The sequence below is a fragment of the Anabrus simplex genome, chromosome 5, assembly GCF_040414725.1.
Source record: "Anabrus simplex isolate iqAnaSimp1 chromosome 5, ASM4041472v1, whole genome shotgun sequence".
Taxonomy (NCBI): domain Eukaryota; kingdom Metazoa; phylum Arthropoda; class Insecta; order Orthoptera; family Tettigoniidae; genus Anabrus; species Anabrus simplex.
In genome coordinates, this window is record NC_090269.1 from 354160436 (window position 1) to 354180273 (window position 19838).

The following is a 19838-nucleotide window of genomic DNA, read 5'->3' on the forward strand; positions in this document are numbered from 1 at the left end:
TACAGCCCCAGCATTTGCCTGGTGTGAAAATGGGAAACCACAGAAAACCATTTTCAGGGCTGCCGACAGTGGGATTCAAACCAACTATCTCCAGAATACTGGATACTGGCCGCACTTAAGCGACTGCAGCTATCGAGCTCGGTACTCAGTTTTCAACACAAACAAGTATGTAAGAAGATGTTCCTTCAACATGATGCTTGGGAGAACTTTCTGTTCTCGATTGGGTTTGGTACGATGAAATCTCAGGACTTCATCAGGGCAGAAAGATCTGAATAAAGGAAAAGAAAGAGTTATGATAGAAGAATTCCTCCTTGTGGGAAGTCATGAATAATGGCAATGGAATTTTTTAATGCTTTGCCTTAACTTCCATCTCATTATGCAAGAAAACATACAAGCAAATTGAATTTGTAAAATTATTTCTCTTCACTGACAGATTTTTACCAAACACACAACAAAAAGGTCACAAATAAGGGGTAAACTAGAAAGAGAAAGTGACATAAAGCTCTCAGAAAAGGGTAACTTTGATTTGTTAACCATGTATTTGCAGGCAGTTAGTGTGTCCACCGGTAACAGCTCAGAAAACACGCTTATAAGCTGTTAATGGTATGGTGGTCAGAAACAACATTAACCGGGAATGTGTGCATTAAAGGTTTGGTCATACTAATACACAATTTGAAACAAATAATTCAATATCTTTCACCGTTCTTATTTTGTTAACTTCTTATGTTAGCCAATCAGATCACTTCATGAGCAAATTCAAATGGGCTTTGCACGGCAGTGTTACAGAATCTTCACGTGACTTACAACTGACTTGAGTACCACGCCGAGAAATCAGCAGCAAACACATCGTGGGTTTCAGCCGGTTTAACTGTAGTGGAATTGCTATGGCACAATCTTGTCAACTCGGAGGTCCATATTTCAAACCCTCACTGGGGGAAGTGTTTTTTCCCCTCTCCCCCCCCCCCTACCCCCCCAATTAGTGCTCTCAAGCCAGTCTGCCACGTTCAGATGTATGTGAGGATAGGAGTGTAGTATGATTTATACAGTGTCATCTTGGTTTTGAGTGGTACTTGTTTATCCCATAGTAGCTGTCTTACTTGGAGGTAAAAATGCATTGCTTTGCTGATTTGACTGTTTACTTCATATTTAGCTAAGTTATCCTTGGACATTATACTACCCAAGTACTTAAATTCTGTGACATTGGCGCAGGGATGTGATGACCCCATCGCCCAGTGGGAAACCACTGCAATCAGCCTCCCGAGTGTTGGCGGGTAAACTATAGACTTAACTGACATGAGGAAATGAGTGTCAGGCACCGACCATCTAGTATATAACAAAGAATCGACGCGAAGATCCATCGTAGGCCTAGCAAGCCAGTGGTAGCGTCTTTGAATTGCTTTCAACAATCATTTAGTGAACTAACAAGTACAACTGCATTACTTCCCTTCAGTGTAGTCACTCGCAACATGTCGTGAAGCTGTTTGGGACCGTTGGCGAGGCGTTCTCTGTTGATGAAAGCGATGGAGCACCCTACTGTGCGGAGTACAGATGCCACGTCAGGAAATTGGTGGCCTTGAAGGGGTTTCTTCAACTTTGCAAACAGGTTGAAGTCACAAGGATTCATGTCTGGTGAGTACAGAGGGTGTTCCAAAACCTCCCAATGCCACCATTGCAATAAGAGCACGACACTGTTTGCAACATGACAACATGCGTTATCATGCAACATCATACAGCGATCGTCTCGCAATAAACGTTGATGTTTGCGCCACATAACTGGACGCAGATCTTGCTCCAGAAATCGGCAATAATAGTCACTGTTGACGGTTTGTCCCTCAAGCACAGCATGCGTAAGAATAACACACTCGTAGTTGTATGTCACAATCAGCATAAGCTTCACCCAATTGGGTTCCTGTCAAAATTTCTGAGGATTTGGCGAACCTGAGTGACGCCATTCATTTGACTGACACTTTAATTCCGGCTCGTAGGCTTGTGCCCACGTCTCATCAATGACGACAATAAGCTGCAGAAATATGTCTCCTTTGTTGCAATATCTGTCCAGGTGGATGTCAGCCAGTGCACACTGGTGCCATTTCTGTATGTCTGCGAGGTGATGTGGAACTCAACGGGATGCACAGTCCATTAATAGTCTATGGAAATGAGACCACTCGCGATGTCAATCTGATCTTGAGGAATCTGTGTGGTGCAAATCTGCAGTCTCATTCCAACCCACATGGAGTGCCTTGACCTGTCATACAACCATCCCACACGGTAATGCATTCTTGCCACATCATTCTGATGCATTTTTTGCCACGGGCAACCTCGATTTTAATACACAAATGTTGATCACCTTTTGAAAACATGCTTTAGAGCGGTGAAATCGACACTCTTCACTTCAATGCCACACAGCAACAATCCTCCCAACTGGATGCCCATTAAATGCCCACCACACATTGACAAAATTGACACCTTACCACTTGCATATCCTATTTGCGCATGCCCAATCTCCTGCGGGTGTCTGGACTACATTGCTACTACTTTAGTTACAGCCCTCATATTTTCTCTTCATTTCAGGAAAAGCACACGGCTTAGCATCACAAAAGTTAATATACTGACACAACAAAGATTTAAAACGATGGACAGCGTTTTTTCTACTTGAGGAAATCATATTTTTTTATATTTTTATAAAAGTACAAATTCAAACAGAGGAATAGTTTATTAGTTTGTATAGATACTCATGACAACTTACATGTGACTGTTCATAGTACTAGTTAGATTTATCTAGTAACAGTCTACAGAAGCTCGCCCCCATGGTCTAGCGTAGTGAGCCTACCTCTTATCTGGAAGTCCCAGATTCGATTCTCGGTCAGATCAGGCATTTTTTTATGGATCTGAGAGTTTTTTTGAGGTCCATTCAGCCTATGCGAGATAAAATCAGGAGCTATCCAATGGCCTACAAAGCCAAGAATATTGACCGAAAGGACTCGTCATGCTGACCACGCACCACCTTGTAATGTATATAGGCCTTCAGGCTGAGCAGCAGTCGCTTGGTAGGCCAAAGCCCAACTGGGCAGTAACAGCATATTTTTTTTAGACTGTAGATTAAAATTTTTTGAATGACTGACATAGCATACTCAAATGCAGAAGTTGTTAGGATGGTCACTGGTATCTACTGTACCAACAAACTGCAAACCCAGACATTAGGAATTTGGCTCAAGTATGTGACTGCACGTGCGACAATAATTTTTCACGATTTGCTTTACGTCGCACCGACACAGGTACGTCTTATGGAGACAATGGAATAGGAAAGGCTTTGGAGTTGGAAGGAAGTGGCCGTGGTTTTAATTAAGGTATAGCTCCAGCATTCATCTGGTGTGAAAATGGGAAAACATGGAAAACCATCTTCAGGGCTGCTGACAGTGGGGTTCGAACCCGCTATTTCTCGGATGCAAGCTCACAACTGCGCGTCCCTAACTGCATGGCCCAACTCGTCCAGTAAGACAATAATTAGCTTGAGAATTGTTCTCATGTGAAAGGTATATCTAGACAGATGGTAACCCTAGTTAAAGGCAAGTACTGTAGATACAACCTGCCTAAAACAAACACTCCTATCATCTGTAAAGGTACATGAAATAGTATTATTAGGATAATAGTAAAACACAAGATGACAAATACTTAATAACTTACTGTCACTGACATTGTTGAGCACCTGTACCTCCTCATTATCTTGTAATACAGCCAAATGACTATTTTCTGATTTACACACATCTAGTGCTCGTTCCCAGGTCTCCGGCTTCTCATGGATGGTAAAGTTCCGGTCTCCTATCACCAGACTAGTCACAACAGGTTCTGCTGTAGTCAGATCTAAATGGAATTCCAAAAATTAACTGTTTTTAGTAAATGCTACGACCATTAGAATGCAAATGAATAACAAGAATATTTTATTTTCTGAAATTGTTTGTAATTCCTGGCAGTGGATGGGAGTGTGAAGAACAGTTCACTTATTAATAGTACACTTACAGCTCTAAGTCAATGGAGGTCTGGCGAGTGTATTATAAAAAGAATGAGGGAAACCTTAGGTCGAAAACATATTAACAGAAATTTGTAACAAAACTGACATCAAGAATTAAGCTCTATGAGGAAATTACCATTCTTTTTTTTTCACCAGATGAGGTCATCAATACTAAAGAATATAGGATTCACAATTTAAAAATCCAGTGATTTGTTCTAGTGCTAGTTAAAACTGCATCCCTTCCTAAGACTCTGGTTAGTAGGCCTATGCTATTAATTGAATTATACTATTAAGTTACCACTCCAAGCTCATGTGAAAGGTATATCTAGACAGATGGTAACCCTAGTTAAAGGCAAGTACTGTAGATACGCCTGTCCAAGTATGTGAAATCAAAAATTCCCATGAAGAAACTAACATTTCTTTTTCTCTGTTTAGTTCTCTCAATATTAACAATACAGGCTTCTAAATCTAAATAAAATAGGAATAATGCCAAGTTAGTGTGAGAAGAGGGAGCAGCAGAAAAGAGAGGCAAGAATAAACATTAAAACACAACAGGACAAGGTAACACACCACATCTTCATGTCTGTCATTTTCACACAGATGGGCTCTCTCTTCATACACTAAGTTCTTCTACTGTATTCCTCAGGCCGTACGGTACTGCATGGCGTTTGAGATAGCTTTTGGGTAAAACATAAAAATTGTTACCTCTTCAGAATACAATGAAATTTAATGCTTAATAGTGTCAGACAATATCATTTACAAATTACTTAGCAATAAATAAAAGAACAAATGGTGTTTATAGATTAATTTGTGACGTCTCTTTAAGAATTACAAAAAATAACATTAGCTCAGACATGACTTATTTTTAGGAAATAAGAATAATACTACTTTGGACTTCAGTTTTTTTTTTTTAATTTAGTCATCTATTTCCACTTTTCACTAGTGAGGAATGGCAAAATAGCTGTGTACACAGAAACCCACATTACATGACACATTCTGTGCGGACATGGAATTCGCATTCGGTGCCACTATCTTCTTCATTTATAAAATGCGCCAGCTTCAGAGTGCAATAAATTCACAATTTCATCATTTAAAAAAACTCAAATATTTTGGTAGGCATAATATTTCAAAAAGTGGAAAATTTTGCACTACGGAAGTGGACTGTTATGAAAACTAGGTTATCTACCATCCAGATAGCTGGTGGATGAGGTAATAATTTTGCTCTCTTCGTGGACCATGAATCATTATCGGTCATGGATTCTCTACTGCTGTATAGAATTTGTTGCTTCAGCATTACTTCAGTTGGTGCTCGGACCTGATGTCCCTTAAGGTTATTCGCGAGATGCCCTTCATCTTCCTTCCCTTCATCACACACTCCACATGCATCGTGAAGTGGACTTTTGAGTAAATTCTATAATTATTTACTTGCATGACACATATAAGCAGCAGAAAAGAGAGACAAGAATAAACATTAAAACACAACAGGACAAGGTAACAATCCACATCTTCATGACTGTCATTTTCACACAGATGGGCTCTCTCTTCATAAACCAAGTTCTTCTACTTTATTTCTTAGGCCGTACGGTACTGCATGGCGCTTGACATAGCTTTTGGGTAAAACATAAAAATTGGAAAAAACTGGATAGAAAGAAAGAAAGAAAGAAAGAAAGAAAGAAAGAAACTGGAAAGAAAAGATCTCAAACAACTGGGAATGATGAGGGGAAATTCCACTTGCAAAGAAGGCAATGTGTCAAGATGTGGAGTTCAACCACAGTCTAATATATACAGTTGCGAAACTCTAATAAGAGGAAGGTTCATCCACTTGACAGCTGAAGTGACACTAGCACCTCTAGCGGCGAGGTAGAGGCAAGTTGTTAGCAAACAACAGGAAACGAATTACCAATACAGTCTAAAATGGTCATAACTTCTGAACCATTCGACCGTGGTAGAGCGCCGGCCTCCTTACCTCAACTTGACAGGTTCGATGTCGGTCGGTCACTTGCTTTCTTGGCTTACGCTGCCTGAACCGTCAACGATAGATCCCAAGTGTAAGCATACGAATTGCAGAGCATAGAAACCTCTACAAAAAAGTCTGCGATGGTATATACCTATTTCCAACCGGTTGCCCTCTAGAAGCGATTTTATGTTATAGTCCGTGGTAAAAAAAACTCCTTAAGATTCAATAAATATTTCAATATTATCCTCGAACTCCACATCGAAATAAATTGTTTGACCTCCTCCACTATTTCACAAGGATTACAATAACCTTTTCAGGACATTATTTGCATGAATGGTTCAGAAGTTACGACCATTTTACACTGTAGTGGTAATTCGTTCCCTGTTGCCTGCTAGCAAGTTGCCTCTACCTCACCGCTTGGAGTGCTGTAGTCACCTTGGATGAAAAATATAATCACAGCTTCGCGACTGTATATATTAGACTGTGGTTCAACCATGTTCTTTTACATTTACAGGTTTGTTCTTTTCTTTTCTTTCTGTTACTCATATTCCCTTACTACCCTGACACTATGATTAGGGGCTGGTGAAATCATTATGACCATGGTATATTTCCGCCCATCTCCGTTTTCACCGTTACATTGTGTAAGAAAAGTAATTAGGTATGTTTTTATGGGCCATTATGTGATCTTTGTTGCAGGAATACTAATAAGAAAATTGGTGTACACTGTAAGGGTGAAAAAGGAGATGGGCAGAAATATCCTATAGTTGGAATTACCCTGCCTGATCCTATCCTCCTCCTTAGCTTCCTATCTTAGATGATTTATAATTAATTAATTCATTATTTAGACTGAAAGCAAGACTGAGATGGTTCGGACATGTAAAAAGAATGGGAAAGGAACGGGTAGCAAGAAGCAAATCGGAAAGAGAAGTTAAGGGAAATAGACCAGTTGGAAGATTGAGAAGAAGGTGGATGGATCAGATTTGGTAGGACGGTACAGAAGCTGGATTGGATGTGGCGGAAGTAATGGAACAGGAAAAGTGGAAGGACAAAATGGAGAGGAGGCAGCTTGTTAACCACACCTGGGCGACTGGAGTGTGACATTGATGATGATGATGATGATGATGATGATGAAGATGATGATACACACACAAATTATTATTTGCAACTACAGTATGAATTGTTTCATTAGAATCACCGTTAGAAGTAAGGAAGAGAAAAGGAACAAAAAGGTATGATAAGTGCCGCACAGTACTATACCGTACAAACAGAATAATTAGTGTCATAACAGCGAACACAGAAATGCTGACGAACTGCTTGTTATTTCAAGTCATGGACTGATATTTCAAGATAATAACCCATGTGATACAAAACTGTACTGTAAAAATGTATAAACAAAATAAAACAACTTACTTTAGATTGGCAGTCATTTTTATGCCTCTCAACACGATCTCAAATTCCAAGCAGTTGTCATCACAAACAGACACTCAAATAAAACCTTCTGTTGATTTCAGGCATTGTAGGGAATATCACCTTGACAATGCAAAGCAGAGCTGCCAGATTTACGGCATGAGTACGGTCAGTATGAGAAAATCAGAAGAAAGGTGCGCCGGTACTATACAGTACCACACGGCATTGCCAGTTTAAGTATATTTCTGTCTTACAGTTTCATCAGAGAGATGGGCATTCACATTTTTAAGGAATCTAGTTTTTTCCTAATCCTTCAATTCTCAAATCAAGAAGGAAGATTTCTCAAGAATGGCTCTCTCTGTGAATATGGATGCCCATCTTCCTGATGAAGCTAGAAAGTAGAAATAATCTTCTTGTGGGCTGGATTGATGAGGGGAAATTCCACTTGCAAAGAAGGCAATGTGTCAAGATGCAGAGTTCATCCTTGTTCTTTTACATTTACAGATTTATTCTTTTCTTTCTATTACTCATATTCCCTCAGTACCCTGACACTATGATTAGGGGCTGGTGGAATGATTCTGACCATGGGATATTTCCGTCCATCTCCATTTTCACCGTTACATTGTGTAAGAAAAGTAATTAAGTAGGTTTTTATGGGTCATTATGTGATCTTTGTTGCAGGAATACTAACAACAAACTTGGTGTACACTGTAAGGATGAAAAAGAAGATGGGCAGAAATATCCTATAGTTGGAATTACCCTGCCTGATCCTATCCTCCTCCTTAGCTTCCTATCTTTGATGATTTATAATTAATTAATTAATTAGGTTGATAATAATTATTTGAGTGTCATGCTACTCTGCTGATAATACAATAATGCATGTATTAGAAGCTTTGTGGTGACATTTTCTGTACTTAACTTTAAGTGTGTCAAACAAGATCTGATCCTATCGTTGGTTTCCATAACACTTCTCTTATTAGAAGTCAGGGGCAAAATAAGAAAATATTATGATGGGGTCCACCATTATTGTTGCCAAATAAGGAGGAATGAGTCAGTTTGACCCCACATGCTAGCCAAACTACTGGCACACCAAATGCACATTCACCTCAGGAAGGACAGGCCGACAGTAGGAGCATTGATCCTTCTGCTTAGTGTAACCTAGAAACCTCTAAGGGATAGAAGACTGAGGGTGTTCTGGATGTGTCCAGCTTCTGGATTGTTCTGGAAACACTAGGCCTGACTATTTAAGACAGGCAAGTAGCCAGTTGGAGTAGTGCTGCTGAGGACACAGTCGAGTGAGTGCAGTACAAAGTTCAGTTCAGTCAGTCAGTGGAGAGTGTCAAGTGCGACAGTTGAGTGAGTGTAGTCAGTGCCATGAAATGAGTGTTCCATCCATGGAGCTGAGTCTCTTTTTCTGTTCTACCTGTCATCAGAGAGTTGAGTCTCTCATGTCCAGCTGCTGTGGAGTGAGCGTTGTATCTCCGGTGCAGCGTGGGAGAGTTTGTCCGAGGTTCGGCAAGGGACAGTGAACAAAGACTCTTGTGAAAGTACAACCAATGGACAGGTGCTAGTGGTCATTATGATGGACAATTTACCACAGACTGTGTAGCTGTGTTAGTGTACAGTGAGTATAAAATATTGTGAAACTGTATTAGAGTATGAGTAACAGTACTGGAACAGAGTGTAATGTGTATTGTGTAGCCAGCATGTTTGCGTTAACTTGTAAGTGTTAGAGCAGGGCTGGCCACAACAAGGCTTGCGAGCCGCATGTGGCTCTTGAGTCAGTCTCCTGTGGCTCTTGACATCAACCTTAGAGTAAAATTGATATAATTAATGGAATCTAATGACATCTCGCAGCCGGCGGCAGTCAGTAGCAGCGATGTGCGGCTTAATGTTATTAGCATCTTAGGTCAGTGGTGAGAGATGGGAGGTGAAAATAGTTCCAAGGCGTTCCGTTAGATAGTGCATTGAGCGGGAGAGTGTGTCAGTGAGTCAGTGTCATGAGGTGAAGCCAGTCGCGTTCACATATAGGCAGTAGCGAGTGCCAATACTTTTCTGTGTGTAGTTGTGTGCTGTTTCAGTACAGTTGTGCCACGAACCTACTATGCTGGCATAGCAGGGGGAGAGGTGATACTCCCACATGGCGTGTCCCAGGTGGCAGATAGGGGGGTCCTAACCAGCTTGCCGGCGTACTTGAGGGAAACAAAATACCTCTTGCAGACCAAACACACTACCGCCTGCGGATGAGAGACGCACATGTAGAATACACCCGCGGTATCTCCTGCCTGTCGTAAGAGGCGACTAAAAGGGACCCAAGGGGCTCTCAACTTGGGGAGTGTGGATTGGCGACCACGGGGCCCTTAGCTGAGTTTTGGCATTGCTTCCACTTACTCGTGCCAGGCTCCTCTTTCGTCTATCTTGTCCGACCTCCCTTGGTCAACTCTTGTTCTTTTCTGACTCCGACGGTATTATAGCATTCGAGGCCTAGGGAGTCTTTAATTTTCATGCCCTTTGTGGCCCTTGCCTTTCTTCGTCCATTACTTCATCTTTCGAAGTGACAGATCCCTTCTTCTTCTTTTTTCTCTCTCTCTACCCCCTGTGGGTGGGGCACGCAGACGAAAAATACACCCATGGTATCCCCTGCCTGTTGTGAGAGGCGACTAAAAGGGGCGACCAAGGGATGATTGCCTTAGAACCATGAAACTACTTTTGATTAGTACCATCATGCGGGGAACACCATGGGTCGCCTTTACTTGCGAGTAGTACCACTATATTAGGTACGAAATAGGTTTTGATTAGTAGCAGCAGAGAGTGGTTCCCCTGTGGGTTTACAATACCCGTGGGTCATACCCATGTGAACAACACCGCGGGTCTGGGCGTTGCCTGTGAGTTGTACCACTATATGAGCGACACCGTGGGACTGCGTTGCCTGTGATTAGTACCCACTATGTGAGGAACACCATGGGAATACCAGCGCCCGTGACTAGTACAGCTACGTGAGTAGCCTCATCAGTTTGTGATAGCAATGAGTGGCGCCATTGTGTGAGAAACACCACAGGTCTGCGTTACCTGTACAATGAATAATACTTGTGAGTAGTACCATCATGTGTGGAACACCGTGAGTCTTCGCTACTTTTGATTAGTACCCCAACATGACAAATTCCATGGTTCTACTTTACTAGCGATAAGTACTATTCTGAGGGGCCTTTGACCTGGATTTTGGACCCCTTTAGACATCAAGCATCCTTGATTCAGGATTGTGCTTTATAAGTGTTCCCTTGGTCAGTAATACTATTATTTATGATATTTTTTTGAGTCGGATCCACTGGTTTTTTTGTTCATGTCCATCCGTTCATTCTTCATGACTTTTTTTATTTTATTTTGGTCAGTGGATGATTTTGAACTTTTTGTTTGTCATTTCATTTCGTACAATTAGGGGCCGATGACCTCGATGTTAGGCCCCTTTCAACAACAAGCATTATCATCATCATCATCATTATCAGTACAGTTGTGGCCTGGTGTCCGAACAGTTGCAATGCTGTCTAAGAAGCATAAATATGAAGAGGAGAATCGAGCTACTAATACCGACTGGAAGGAAGAATTAGTTTTTGTAGAAAGAAACGGTAAGCCAATGTGTCTTTTGTGTCAAATAACTTTGTCACAGTTCAAGGCCAGCAATCTAAAACGCATCATGACACTAACCACAGCGGTTTCAAGAAAGATTTTCCTGGTGGCTCTTACTTAAGGAAAACCAAAGAAATCACTAAAGGAAAAACTTCATGGTCAGAGTAGGGTTATGTCAATTTTTACCAAGGAAGCAGATTTGTCAACCGAAGCTGGTTTCATCTTGGCTTTTAATATTGCAAAAGCAAAAAAGAAGAAAAAACCTTAGACAGGGGGGAGTTGATTAAAAAGAACATGGCACAAGTTAGTTCTGTTTTAGAACCCGAAATTAAGAAACGAAATCCCCGCTGCTAGACACACAATAGAAAGACGAGTTTCTGTTATTAGTGCGGATATTTTAAATAATTTACAAAAAATTCTAAGCGAATGTTCAGCAGTAAGTCTGGCTCCGGACGAGTCTACTGATATCAAAGATAAACCACAACTAGCCATATTTGTGAGGTATGCGTCAAAGGACTTGCAGGTGGTAGGAGAACTTTTAGACCTGATTACTTTGAAGGATACTACTTGTGGTTGTGACATTAAAGAAGCCTTGGATGGTGTTTTACAGAAAAACTCAGTGCCTACCAGTAATATTATCAGCATTGCTACAGATGGTGCACCATCTATGAGTGGCACGAAACAAGGGCCTATTGGGCTTTTAAATGCTGACACATCATTTCCTGAGTTCCTACCTGTGCATTGTATTATTCACAGAGAACATTCAGCAGAAAAATATTTTCAGTAACCGCATATTATGCAGGTAGTTCTAAAAATTGTGAACTGTATTCGTTCATGTGCCAAAACACACCGACAGTTCAAATCTTTTATAGAAGACATGAACATTGATGAGCTTCCTGATGTATCTTGGTACTGCTTAGTAAGATGGCTATCAGTAAGCAATGTTGGTAGATTTTTTGAATTACTTGATCCAATCAAACAGTTTATGTAAGAAGAAGAAGAAGAAGAAGAAGAAGAAGAAGAAGAAGAAGAAGAAGAAGAAGAAGAAGGAAAATCATTCCCTGAACTTAATGACTCCCAGTGGTTGTTAGATTTCTATTTTTTTACAGATGTGGTCCAGCATTTGAAAATGCTAAACATATCTTTACAAGGAAAAGAAAAACTTATTTCTGATTTGGCCCAGACTGAATTTAGCTTTCATAGCAAGTTAAAGCTTTTTGGAAAGACCTTCAGACTAAAACATTTTCTCACTTCAAATGTTTGAAGAAAATTACTGAAAGCCTTCCTGACGTTCAGGTGGAAACTGAAGATTACATAAGTAAAATGTCTGGCCTTGCTGAAGAAATCAATGGCAGATTTAATGATTTGAGATCACTTAAATCATTTTAATTCCTAGAAAATCCTTTTTCTGTTGAAGTTGTGGGCGATAGCTGTCCTGTTTCATCATCAACAACAAAGGATACAGCAGCTGTAGAGTTGAAGCTAATAGAACTGCAAGAGGGCGAAGGACTAAAAGGACTCAAATGAAGTGGCATTTCTACCATAGAATCTTGGAAGAATGTTCCAGAAGAAAAATACCCACTAACAAAAGATTTTGCCAAGAGACTTATCTCAATATTTGGGATTACTTATTTGTGTGTGAATCACTGTATTCAACGCGTAATTTCATTAAATCTAAATATCGATCTGAACTAACTGATGAAAATTTAAGTGAACTTGTGTGAACTGCGCTTACCAATTATCAGCCAGATTTCAAAAAACAAACAACAAAAATGAAAACTCGAAAAAGCACTTCTAAAAAGTAAAATCTCATTCCTTGATGTGTACCTGAACAATAACGTTCTGTATAGTGTAGAAAATAAATGTTCCTTCATTTGTTATAAAATGAAAAATGTGTCTTCATTATATAAACTATTTTCTAAACATTCTCCCTATTTTGCCTCCTAAATTTGCGTCTCCCAGAATGAAGGTTAGTGGCCACCCCTGTGTTAGAGTGAATAACCGGTGTGTTGAGATAATGTGAACAGAGAGAGTGCAAACTGTGAGTTAGTAGTAAATAAATTTTAGTCATAGAATTTTAAATGCAACCAGTTGTGTTTTTATTTACCACTCCTGCCACATTACAGTATAACTAGGTCATGGCCAATGAGGGGGTCCAGCCCCTTTCCTTGACCATATGCGTTATTTCATATACATGAACTTAGATAAATGAATGTTCTCTGAGAAGAGTACACAAGCAATGGCATCTACTGGTAAGTGATGTGAGGAGGAAATATTCAGTTATATGAAGCAATCTGCTAAAAACACACCTGTTGCATTAAAAATGTACAAAAATTAAAACTAAAATGAACCTTACAAATTTAAACTTTATGGTTTGCTATTTAAATATATTCAAAAGAGTTTATTGATATGTAAAATAGAACTTGGCCTCAAAATATCATTTGAAAAAACAGAAAATATGTCCCAAAAACCAACACAACTAAAAGAAGTTACCATGAATGGTAATAAAATCAAAATAGTAACTCAATTTAAATATCTTAGAGAAGTAATAACACATAACCTAAATGAAAAATTCTCAATCCAAACAAGAACAAACAGATCAGCTGAAGCACAAAAATTAACGTGGGACAGCTATAAAAAGAAATGTCTATCGATAAATGCAAAAATAAAACACTACAACACAGTTATAAAAACGGAAGCTACATATGCAGCAGAAACACTTTTTCACCTGAATAAACAATCAAAGACTAACAGACTTCAGAAAATTGAAAGGAGGATTGGAAGAACCTGCATCAACAAAAAATACCAGAAAGATGGACAGTGGCAGATAATACCTAACAAAGTTGTATACAAAGAGCTAGAACCCATTACAGATACTATGCGTAAGAGCAGACTGGGATTCTTTGGACATATCATGAGGATGCAGGATTCGAGACTTTTGAAACAACTAGTACAACACAATCTCATCTCAAAAAATACCACAACAGGATGTAAATGGATCAGAGAAGTAAGAGAGGATCTGAAGGAAATAGGCCTTACAATGGAAGACACCACAAATAAGATAAAACTGAATACAAAATTCAAGAATACAAACCTCCACTTTACCCTTACATGAAATAAGCCAACAACATGCATATTTTCAACTGAGGAAAGGGCACGAAGATTGGAGCATCTGAAGAAGTACAGTCTAACCTGTCCTAACGGACACCCTTATTCAGCAGACACCTGCCTATACGGACAATTTCCCTCGGAACCGATTTTATTTTACATAAGACAAGTGTTAAATTGGCCTCACTTAAACGGACACCTTGAACTCCGGACAGCGGACATCACCATTTGTCCCGTCCACTTGACTTAAGCAGACACTTTACACGTTGCAGGACAATTTATTACGCTGGACCACATGTCATCCTTTCTTTTAAAACCATTCTTCAGACATAAGGAAATCCCTTTTGAATGTTTGTACTGTTTTGAATGCGAGGGGATAGAAGGTACATCGGAATGCAGTTCTACCTAGTGGTGGATAGGCCTATTCCGAGAATTCTAATTGCCCAGAAATGCTGCCAGAGACTGTTGACTCACAAGTTACCTGGGGATTTTCGTCCCTTCTTGCATCATTCTATTCATAACTCGGATTGGAAGATAGGAAACTTAAAAGGGTCCACCTTTTCAATACAAAATTGTTATAGTTTATTACAACATATATTTACATTTGGAACTAGTTTCGATGCTGTTTGGCGTCATCTTCAGCCAAAATGTGAGAAATAGGCTAGCATGTAGACATTTATATTACACAAGGCGTTATATTAAACAATACACATCTTGCAAGGAGATAAAAACAGGGACAAATATAGAAACAAATGAATCGTTGAGAAAGCAAAAGTTATACATATTAAAAATAACCTTAACCACACATCTTGTAGTGCGAAAATATTCGCCTTGAATGATTCCTGAATACAAAACGCACGCGCACACATTTCTGAAGAGCCAGCAGGCAGGAAAAAGTAAAGTGAAACCTTAAGAGTTCTTCTGAGAAGAGTTCATCATTTTTTTGTGTTCCGACTAACTAATGAAGTTTCCCTTGAGTTCCTCATAAATACACACAACAGGAAATTCTCCTTCACTCTCAACAATAGCTATAAAGACCAACAGTAAATTTCATTTTAAATATTGTGCAGAGACGTGAAGGCATGATCTTGAACATGATATAACTTCTTCATTTAACCCAATTTTTTACACAAGGTGTTACATTCAACAATACACATGTTACGAGGAGATAAAAACAGGGACGAATATAGAAACAAATGAATCGTTGAGAAAGCAAAAGTTATACATATTAAAAATAACCTTAACCACACATCTTGCAGTGTGAAAATATTTGCCTTGAATGATTCCTGAATACAAAACGCACGCGTACACACTTCTGAAGAGCCAGCAGGCAGGAAAAAGTAAGGTGAAACCTTAAGAGTTCTTCTGAGAAGAGTTCATCATTTTCTTTATGTTCGGACTAACTAATGAAGTCTCCCTTGAGTTCCTGATAAACATACACAACAGGAAAAACTCCTTCACTCTCAACAATAGCTATAAAGACCAACGGTAAATTGTATTTTAAATACTGTGCAGAGACGTGAAAGCATGATCTTGAACATGATATAACTTCTTCATTTAATCACCTTTGAAAGCCTCTCTCTATATTACGTAGCTTCATTAACACCACCCTTCTGTAGATGCACAAAATAATCTTGTAATCTTCAGAGGTCCGGTATTCAGCTCGACGAGAATATAAAATTGGTATTAAGGAATTCGTTTTCTGAGAGTTTGGAGGTTGACTGTGCCAGTATTTGTGGTGTATTGTTGCAGCGTTACGTGTAGGTTGGGGGCAGGTTTCTATGATGTTTATTGCGGGACATAAGGCGGTAAAGCTATGGCGCGAGATGAAGAGGAGCAGGGCGTGTTGGATAGTTTAGGTCTGGGGAGCGGCCATTGTTGGATTAGGAGGGGAGAGGGAAGGAGCGGTAGGGGAGGAGGAGTGGAAGGAGGGGAAATATGGAGGGTGATGTGGTGAAAGTGTGTGGCGTGACAAAGTATTATGCATAATGTGAAAGACAGATCTGTTTTTCGGGATATTCATGTTTTTGAAAAATTTTTCTGCCCGCTGGCTCTTCAGAAATGTGTGCGCGTGCGTTTTGTATTCAGGAATCATTCAAGGCAAATATTTTCACACTACAAGATGTGTGGTTAAGGTTATTTTTAATATGTATAACTTTTGCTTTCTCAATGATTCATTTGTTTCTATATTTGTCCCTGTTTTTATCTCCTTGCAAGATGTGTATTGTTTAATATAACGCCTTGTGTAATATAAATGTCTACATGCTAGCCTATTTCCCACATTTTGGCTGAAGATGACGCCAAACAGCGTCGAAACTAGTTCCAAATGTAAATATATGTTGTAATAAACTATAACAATTTTGTATTGAAAAGGTGGACCCTTTTAAGTTTCCTATCTTCCATTCTCAGTTCAATACGGACAAAAATGAAATTCTTAGATTTAAATAACTCAGATTGTCGCTGATAAGGTCGAGCTCAGGTAGTCAACTTGAGAAGGAAAAGACAGTACAGTACAGGCACTAATTAGTGAGACAGAAATACTGTAGCAGTTCAGTTGTCTCTTAAACATGAGTAACAAGGGACGATCCTGTTTAGATCTCGAGGCAAGAAGAAATGTAATTACAGAAAGTGACAAGGGACTTTCAGTGAGAAAGCTTGCCGAAAAATTCAATAACGGGCAAACTCAAATAAACACTATTGTGAAGAATAGAACTGAATATTGCAGTTAAGAAAACATATGCTGAATTTACACAGACAAAGCTTCACGATTACTTCACGAAGCTGTAATGCTTGTAAATGATGTAAAATCACTTATAATAACTCTCTATGAAATATCAACACAGAAATGACTAGAATAATAAAAATAAAGATATGTTTGTTTATATTTAAGGTGGATGCTCTTTGCCGCTAAAATGTTCGATTATTTTTACAAACTTATTTTAGCGGACATCTCTCGTAATGGACATTTTTCCTCGGAACTGACAGTGTCTGCAGAAGGGAGGTTCGACTACTGGGAGGACCGCAAAGCCCGAACAATCCCTTCAAAGGGACCTGAACGATGGACTGACTAAAGTGATCTAATGCGGTCATAAAATAAGAAGAAGAAGAAGAAGAAGAAAATAGAACTTAAGCTTAAAAACAGAACAGAAACAGCAAAACTTAAAATATTTCTCAAATTAGATAAGAAAATAAAATAAATGAATTAAATATAACGTGAAGTTCGGATGTCATGAAGTTTCAAGATCAAAACTGGGGTATGACAAGGAGATGGCCTCTAGATCATTTTGTTCAACATGGTGCTCAACAAACCTGGGTTATCTGGCAAGATGGCAGTGGCAGTGCAAGCTTCTAATGAGTGTTTCCAGATTTTGTTAGAAAATGAAGTGAAATGTGCTGTAAGTTGTACACAAAATGTTACAGATTGTGAGAAGAACAGTCAAGGTATTCTCAGTAGAGACAGTAATCACTCCTCTCCAAAAAAAGACATTTGTACCAATAATATCTACAAACATGAGTGTGTGTGTGTGTAGGCCTAAAATGACGCCTTAATCTGTCCATGAAACTCTTGAATCACTAAACAAAATAATAGAAGTGCTACATAAGAATTTGTTAGAAGCAAACCTTGCAATTAAAAATGATGGTCTGAAAAGACAAATCTGATTGAAGAGGTGGAAAAACTAAAAAAATGTGATGGTGTTGGTGTTGGCGTGTCGTGGAGTGAGGTTATGTTGCGGCAAAGGAAAGTGTTGCTAACTAGGCCTAATTCATCTGGAAATCATCCTGCATTAATGAACAGATTCAGCGTTTTACACGAAGTTTGGGAAGAGCAAGGAAGCACTTCTTTCTCCCAAGATGCGAGTTCTCTGATGAAAAAACGCCAAATTCATGCCGATAACGTGACCAAGAAAGTAAGGAAGGAGAAGAGAGTGAAAGTGTTTGGTGATAGACACAGTCGAGGCCTTTCAGCAAATCTAGCAGAACTGCGAGCCAACAGTGAAGTGACAGGTGTAACTCAACCAGGTGCCCCCTTTTCAGAAGTAGTGAAACCCCTCTTGAGGAATGCTGATAAACTCTCGTCAAACGACGTTATAGTTATTGTCAGCAGAACCAACGATGTAGCGAGAAATGAAGGCCATCACGCTGCAAGTACTCTGAAAAGCTGACCCATACAAATGTGATAGTGACAAACGTGCCCCATAGACATGTTTAACTGACTGGTCAATTGTGAATAAAGCTGTCAAGGACACAAATGAGAAATTCACGCAAATATGTAGTCATTTCAAGAATGTTACACTGTTAGACATTAGTAAATTAAACCAAACTTCTCATACGAGGCATGGCATGCACTTTAATAGACTGGGGAAGCAATACTGTATAATCTCGAATACCACCCGCACTGTTTTTTTTTTTTTCGAAAATATCACTTCCAAAATTGGGTCTTATTTAAAATTTTGGGAAACTTATCTTTCTGAACGCGCGTAAATCGGGCATCAACCACTGGCGCGGCTTGGCAACAACGCTCTCTCCGCTCTCAGTATACGCTACTTCCGCCCTTGGCATCAGTCTCATGCACGTTCTCGGAGTATCAACATGAATTCCACAAAGCGTTTGCGATCTTTTACTGCAAGTGAGAAATTTAAAGTAGTTCGGGAAGCCAAAATTATTGGAAATCATGCCGCCAGTAGGAAATGCGACATTGACGAGTCATGTATTCGCGATTGGAGAAAAATGTGCAATGTGGTGATAGTAGAGCTTTTCGTGAACTGAATGTACAGTTTCCAGAAATTGAAAAAAAAAAAAAAACTTTATAAATATGTGACAGAAAGGCGGAAATTGGGATTTGGTGTGTCAACCGAAATGGGTCAGTGCATTAGAGATCGCAAAGGAGCTTTCAACGGAAGGATTTAAGGCAAGCCAAGGATGGGTTTGTAATTTTTATAAAAGAAATGGGTTGAGCGTACGAAGGCGAACCTCAATTTCACAGCATCTTCCTGGTGCCTACGATGAGAAGTCATTGTCATTTCAGCGTCACATAATTCGGTTGCAGAAGGAAAATGCATATTTGCTTTCCCAAACTGGCAATGCAGATCAGATGCCAGTCTACTCTGAAATGCCAGTAGACAGGATTGTGAATGTTAAGGGTGTGAAAAGCGTTACCATTAGAACAGGTGGTAATGAAAAACAACGGTGTATGGTAATGCTGTGTATTCCCGCCAATGGAACCAAATTGCCCCCGTACATTGTTCTCAGGTGAAAGACGCTTCCCAAAAATCTACCCACTGGTGTTATCGTCAGATCTCAGAACTCCGGCTGGATGGACAGTTCACTTGTGGAAGACTGGGTAAAGTGTGTCTGGCAACGTCACCCTGGTGCATTATTGGAACAAAAGAGTTTGCTTGTTCTCGACAGTTACCGCGGCCACACAACAGACACTGTGAAGAAACATATCAAGGATGGGAAAACCGACCTAGCAGTCATTCCGGGCAGGATAACGCCTATGCCACAACTGCTGGATGTATACGTGAACTGTCCATTTAAAGCACCCTTGAAACAGCTCTATACAGAATAGATGGTGGCTGATAATCACACATTGACGCCAACTGGTCGCATTCAGCACCCGGAAGTTCAGCTGCTATGTTCGTGGATTTTGACGGCATGGAATCGTATCCCTGGAGACCTCACACGGAAGAGCTTCAGGAAATGTAGCATTTCTAATGCTATGGATGGCAGCGA